General features: G+C 34.5%; 1 non-coding gene across 1 annotated transcript; it reads right to left on the bottom strand.

Moving 5' to 3' along the window:
- Nucleotides 1-2,853: 2,853 nt before the first annotated feature.
- On the bottom strand, nt 2,854-2,961 carry LOC135275948 (U6 spliceosomal RNA). Its single transcript, XR_010343534.1, has one exon. It is a non-coding gene; the product is annotated as a U6 spliceosomal RNA (small nuclear RNA).
- Between the last annotated feature and the right edge of the window lie 4,173 nt (nt 2,962-7,134).

The raw sequence follows: 7,134 nt of genomic DNA, 5'->3' as shown, positions 1-7,134 counted from the left end.
AAGCTAGACAACACATGGTTAATAATTACTTTACTAAGATGCTTCTAAGGATTCAATAAACCTTCCCAAAATAGGCAACCTGTAAATTGGGCCTTGGAGAAATGGGGGAATGAGGGCATCAAGCTGGTGAAGAAAAGAAGGGCTATTTCTAGCAGAGGAGAAAATACGAATGCAAGCAGAGAGCTGTGAAAAAGCATTCATGGCCCCATGCAATCTGGCACCTCCCTTCATCTACCTGTCATTTCCCACCAATACCCTACCACCTGAAGTATTTACTATTTGTATATATTCATTATTAAAAACTTTTAATGTGAAGTTAAGCTTATGGATTTTCATTTTATTCAATGAATTATAGTTCACTGGTAACATTATTTATGTTGATGTTAAATTATACCAGATTTTGCACATTGGTTGTCTCTTCAAGGTGGCTTTTATGTGTTTTTGACATGTCTCTAACATTCTTTGAGTATTTAATTGCTTTTTTGAGTAACTTGTTGTATATATTTTTAGTTGTAGTTCTGAAATTAACCTTTCCACTAAGGAGCCCTGATGCCTTTTAGTGGAGAATGGTATTTAGGAACCAATATCTGAGTACTAACTGTGCTCATTGCTATTAGCATTTCATTGCTTCTAGCTTATCCCAATGTTCAGAGCTAGGAAAAATAACTGAAAATGCACACACATATGTGCACACACACACAAGTACATACATTTTTTTCAGTATCTACCTGTTTATATATCAAAAACAATGAATTTACCTGATAATTACAATTCCAGTCACCTATGTTTATTCCAACTATCTTCCATTCCGTGTTTATAATCCCTTTCTCCAACAGTGAAAAATCTGACATCCATTTTATCATCAATATATCTACTTATTTCCTCACTCATAGAATGCACAGAGCATGATTTCAGAATTGTTCGTACCATAGTGAAAATCAATTCTATTAAGTGGAATTTACTATTTGTCTTTTTTAGAGCAAAACTTGTAAATAGTAAAAAATACAAATCTTTACAATTCATTGAGTTGTAATAAGTGCTTGCCTTCATAAAACTCACCCTGGTATTAAGATATAGAAAATGTCATCATTGTAGATGGCTTCCTTTCTCCTCTTCCTGGTAAATTCCCTCATTTAATAGGTTAGACTTTTCTCTTCTGATTTTTTATACATATGAAATCATGTAGTGTGAATTATTTTGCATCTGGCTTCATTTGCTTAATCTTTCATTGTCTAAAAGATTCATCCATATTATTATATGGATGAATAGTTTTTCATTTTTATTGCACTGTATTATTGCATTGCAGTCTATATCAAAATTACTTACTTATTATTTAGTTGACAGATATTTGTGTTGTTCCCAATTTTGAACAATTAATAAAACTGCTATGAACATTTTCTCCAAAGTCTTGTGTAAAAATGTATGCTTATTTATCTTAGGTAAATTCATAGGAGTAGAATCGATATATCATAGGGAGGATTTATGTTCAGTTTTTAAAAACTGACAGGTTTCAAATTGATTGTATCATTTTTACTCTATCATCAAAGTATAAGAATTATGGTGGCTCCATATCACTGACAATATTTAGTGTTGGTCTTTTTATAGTTTATTCTGCTAAATATGGAGTAGTATCTCTTTAGGATTTAATGGCATTTTCCAGCTAACTAATGATGTTGGATCCTTTTTCATTTACTTATTAGCCATATATACTTATTTCTTTGTGAATTCTCTGTTCAAGTTTGTTTTCATTGAATTTTCTTTTTATTACTCAATTATAGAATGCAAGTTTCTTGGTCTTTTGCCAGATATGACCTCAGGTTATAAAGATATCTTGGATTTTCTTCTAAAAGGTTTTAAGTTTAGCTTTTAAAATAGGGTATCCACATAGAAATCCTCAGTGCCATTATCAAAAGTTAATTGTACAATTTTGGGTGTATTTCTGGACTCTATGTTTTATTTAACTACCATTTTATAAATATTGTACTGTCTTTATATTGTAGCTTCATAGTAAGTTGTGAAGTAAGTCAGGTATTGTTAGCTCTCTTCCTATGTGTATTATTTTCTTTTAAGATTGTTTTGACTATTCTAGGTCACTTGTACTTTAACAGAAATTTTAGAATCTGCTTATCAATTTTTAAAATAAAAAGCATATTGTAATTATGATTGGCCTTATGTTGAATCTGTATATCAACTTGGGAAGAGTTGACATCCTGATCATATTGAGTCTTCCAATCTGTGAACATGGTCTATCATCCCATTTACTTGGGGCTTTAAAAGTTGCTCTCGTTAATACTTAGTGAATTCTGTGTAGAGATTTTGTTTGGATTAATTTGTCTTAAATTTTTATGTTTGGAACTATTGAAAATGGAACTTTAAAATTTTTATTTTAACGTTGTATATTGAGATCTTGCTAAATTTGCTATGCAGTCTAATGGATATTTGTATATTCTTTAAGATTTACTAGACAATCATGTCATCTGCAAATACTGATAGTTTATATTCTTTTTTTTTTTTTTTTTTTTTTTTTTTTTGAGATCATGTCTCACTCTGTCACCTAGACTGGAGTGCAGTAGTGTGATTATCTTGGCTCACTGCACTCACTGCAACCTCCCCTCCCAGGTTCAAGTAATTCTCCTGCCTCAGCCTCCTGAGTAGCTGGTACCACAGGTACACATCACCATGCTTAGCTAATTTTTGTATTTTTAGTAGAGATGGCGTTTCATCATACTTTCTAATTCCTTTCTTTTGCATTATTGTAGTTTCTTAAACTTCTCATGTAATGTAGAGTAGAAATAGTGAGAGAATATCTTTGCCTTGATCACTGTCTTAGAGGGAAAGCATAAAGTAATGATGAGAAAATGTAAACTTCTTTATAAAATTTTATGCAATCCTTGTACGGTATTCATGCTAGTCATCTCTGTACTGTTCCAATATTAGTATATGTGCTGCCAAAGCAAGTACATATTTTCTTTGAAAATCTGTGACTTCCTTGAGATCGGATTTCATAATTTAGTTACCTTTCTAGTCTATGCACCTAGCATAATGCCCCAAGCATGCAAGAATTGCAATAAGTGTTCTTTAAACAAACAAATAACAACTTCTTGAAAGATTATTATGTAGAAGTAACCTAATAATATCCTATGACCCTATTTTCCAGACGTTGTTGATGTAATACTAAGAGATGATATCATGTATTAATGTAAACTTTTTTACCGACAAATAAATTTGGGAGATTCTGGATCTAAAAAAGAAAAAGATTTACCTACATAACAGAGTAGACAATTCATATTTACACAAATTTGTAAAAGTTTTCCTAATATTGCTATGTAACTAAATTCCTTTATGATCCCTATTTCTACTGATGATTGGAAAGTAATGTAAACTTTCCAGTTACAGTTAACTCAATAGTTTCCAGTTTAAAGTCTCCTCATTTAGGAAATGTTCACTCAGTTTAACTTCTCCAGGTGGTACTCACCATTTCCTTTTCTAAATGGTGTCTGGATTGTGGCAAATGTCTTCTGGGGCTTGCTCTTAGTGAACTCCGACTGAAGGGTAGCTTGTCTTACCTTACTCTGGGCAATGGCCTTTTTTCCTACTGTTTCTGCTGTTCAAGTGACTATAACAGGTATACCTTATTACTTACTGTCACAGAAAAATAAAGTCTCAATGCATCTATCCTTACAGTTATGAGTTGAATTATATCCCCTCAAAATGTATGTGACAAAATCCTAATTCCCAGTAACCTAGAATGTGATCTTATTTTAAAGTAAGGCCATTGCTGATATAATTAGTTGAGAGGTTATTAAGATGGGCCCTAATCCAATGTGACTGTGTCCTTATAAAAAGGCAGAAATTTGGAGAAAGATATGCCTGTAAGGACTATGCCATGTGAGGATAAAGGCAGAGTTGGGGTGATGCTTCTATAAGCCAAAGAACAGCAAGATATTTAAAAACAAACCTACCAGTTTGATGAGAAAATTTGAAAAAATGCTAGTCAGTGAAATTTTAGATCCAAAGCAATTGTAATGTTTTAAGCATTCATTTTTAAAGTTATATTTTATAGACCGGATCTTGATCTGTCTCCCATGCTGGAAAGCAGTGGCAGGATCATGGCTCACTGCAGCCTTGACCTCCCAGACTCAGATTATTTCTGTGCTTAACTATTTTAATCACGTCTCAGTATTCTTCCTCTTTTCAATAGCTTCTGATTGCTTGTACAGTAAAGTCTCCATAACTTTAATCAGATTTTCAAGGCCTTTCATGATTTCTCCACAAGACAAATTTGAAATAGAAGTTTCCCTTACTTTTCTCCATTCACCCTTCAATGATTTTGCCAGAATGAATTATCAATACTCCTTGGCTATGAAGCACTATCAGTTGAAAAGTCTATTATTTGTTTAATACACATCTTACTCCACATCCTTACAGATGGTAAGTTTTTTTTTTTGAAATTGATTCTAAGATAAATCCTGTTTTTACAGACAGTAAAGTCTAGAAAGATAATGTGACCAAGAAGTAAGGAAGCAGAGTCCTCATGGTTTTCTACATGTTGCATTCTCTGCTGCCTGTCCCTGGCTAGAACTATTCTCTCTGCTTTGTATGCTCCAGGACTACATATTCACATAGTCCTGCTCATCTAAAAATCTATGCAAATATCTTCCCACTTAGAAATCAGTGAGGACCTTTGTCTTCATTGAGCTAAATGTAATCACTCTTAAATGAACTTTCCTCTAAAATGATTAGAACTACTCACAGGCATTTTCTACTTTGTCTTGGCAACTTTTTTGTTGTTGTTGTTAGTAGACTGCATGCAGGTTGAGGCCAGTTCAGAATTTACTGCATATTTCACACTCTGTTTTTGCCACTCCAACACAAAGTTCTAAGTACAATGTCTATTGTGCATTGCTCAATATATATTTGTTCAGCAAATAAAATCAATAAAAAGCACACATTTAATAAACTACAAGGTTTCTGACTCCTCATATTCATTCTGTCACTAATTAACCACGACTTGCTTAACCTCTTAGGGCTGCTGCCTCAAATTACAGAATAGATGAGATAGTAGATGTGTGAATACTATAAACTGTGAGATCAGTTCGATATCTTAGCATTGTTTCCTCTTCTTAAAAATGAGGCAGATGAACCTGGAAACCATCATTCTCAGCAAACTGACACAAGAACACAAAACCAAACACCACATGTTCTCACTCATAGGAGGGTGTTGAACAAGGAGAACACATGGACACAGGGAGGGGAGCACTATACACGGGGGTCTGTTGCGGGGGAGTGGGGGGGACAGCGGCGGTGGGGAGTTGGGGAGGGATAGCATGGGGAGAAATGCCAGATATGGGTGAGGGGGAGGGAGGCAGCAAATCACACTGCCATGAATGCACCTATGCAACAACTTTGCATGTTTTTCACATGTACCCCAAAACCTAAAATGCAATTAAAAAAAAAAAAATGAGGCAGTTGAACTTGATCTAGTTTTTAAAACGACCTGTAAGTAGCATTCCATAATGATAAGATTGCCAGTTGTTGCTTTTTCTTAAATGTGTTGGCTTGAAGTGTAAGATGACTTTAAAAAGCGAGGTACAGAACTTGCTTCCTGAAAAGCTTATCTTGGTAGCTGATGCACTATTGAACATTCCTACTGTGATTATTATTCCAGACAACTTTGCACCAGGCGGACAGGTCAAATGAGACCAGAAGTATTATGAACCAATGCTAATCAGGACTGTTTCCCACACTCTGAGACCAAAGGGGCCATTCTCACAAAGAAAGAGGTAGGTATCAGAGCAATATAAATCACCCAAGAGTTTGGTCCAAAACTTTTTTGATTAACTAAAACTTTTATTAATAAAAGTAGATTAAAGACATATTAAGAGTTCAATATTTTAAAGAATCACCCTTAGGAAATAGGCATATAGTGACTGGTGTTGGATGTAATGATATACCATAATTAATGTGAGCACTACAGAGTCTTGAGCCCCACATCTCTGCATTGTGATGTATTTTCCAGTTCAATACTATTCATTTCAGTTCACTTTGACTCAATTTACATTTGTATCAATTCAAGGTAGCATTTGATATTGTGGAAAGAGGGTTGGCTTTTAGAATTCATGAACTTCCATATTAACTACTATTTGTGTGATTTTTAGCAACCCAGTTATTGTCTCTAAACCTTAATTTCCTCATCTGCAAAATGGGAATATTATTAGCCGCTTCATATTTCATATAACGTCCCTAGCACAATGATTATATCATCTTCCTCCAACTCCTTTAATTCATGCTAGTTCAATTTGACTTAATTTGGCAAACATCAACTATTTTTCAGCTATATTGCTGGGACACAACCATGCATATGGTAGCATCATTGCAAATATGGGCTTCTCAGAAGCCTCTGTAATTGAAAAGTTTTTCCTTGGGAAAATATGTATTATTTGATTATGTAAGGAATTAGATATTGTCATGCTTTATTTATATCTAATCCAGTGAGTTTATTAATGTCTAAATCAATGGGAAGATCATTAAAGGAAAGCTTGATGTTTTCTCCAAAAATTTGGTGTCTACACCCTATTTTTCTATAAAATGAACACATTTTCTTAAATTTCAGGAAGACAGTAGTCTTCTATAACCAGGTCAGTGGACAGTACTGGAAGGCATAGTGAAGCTAAGCATTGCAATGGATGAGATGCCTCTGACTCCTCTTGTGCCCCACTTTCAGCTCAGCCCTGTTTTCCCAACCACTGCTGCAGTAACCAGTTACACGTGAGCTTTTCCACTCAAAACTCAAAATACACGCAATCCAGACGTGCGAACGAATTAGGAGGCCAATAGATAAATTACTCCTTTTTCTATCTCCCAGGCAGATAGGTCTAAGATGTATTTTGTGACTTCTTAGAAAATCTCATGTGATGACCATCTGTCACATAGTAGTGGTCAACTCCATCACGCATCCTTGTCTTAGTTTTTCTCCTTTCCTGTTTCTCTCTATCTATCCCTCAATCCTGTTTCCTCATATCACTTTAGGGAGAACTTTAGCTAAGACTGAATATAACGGGGCAATTTTTTAGGCTTAACTCCTCCCCATTCTGTAGCTCTTAGTATGGTAAACTGGTAAGGGTAGTCAAGTTT

Source organism: Aotus nancymaae, unplaced genomic scaffold (assembly GCF_030222135.1).
Source record: "Aotus nancymaae isolate 86718 unplaced genomic scaffold, 86718_ANA_hifiasm-v0.15.2.pri h1tg000019l, whole genome shotgun sequence".
In the NCBI taxonomy this organism is placed as follows: Eukaryota; Metazoa; Chordata; class Mammalia; order Primates; family Aotidae; genus Aotus; species Aotus nancymaae.
Note: the sequence above shows the minus strand (reverse complement) of the source record. Positions and strands in the feature narration are given on the sequence as shown.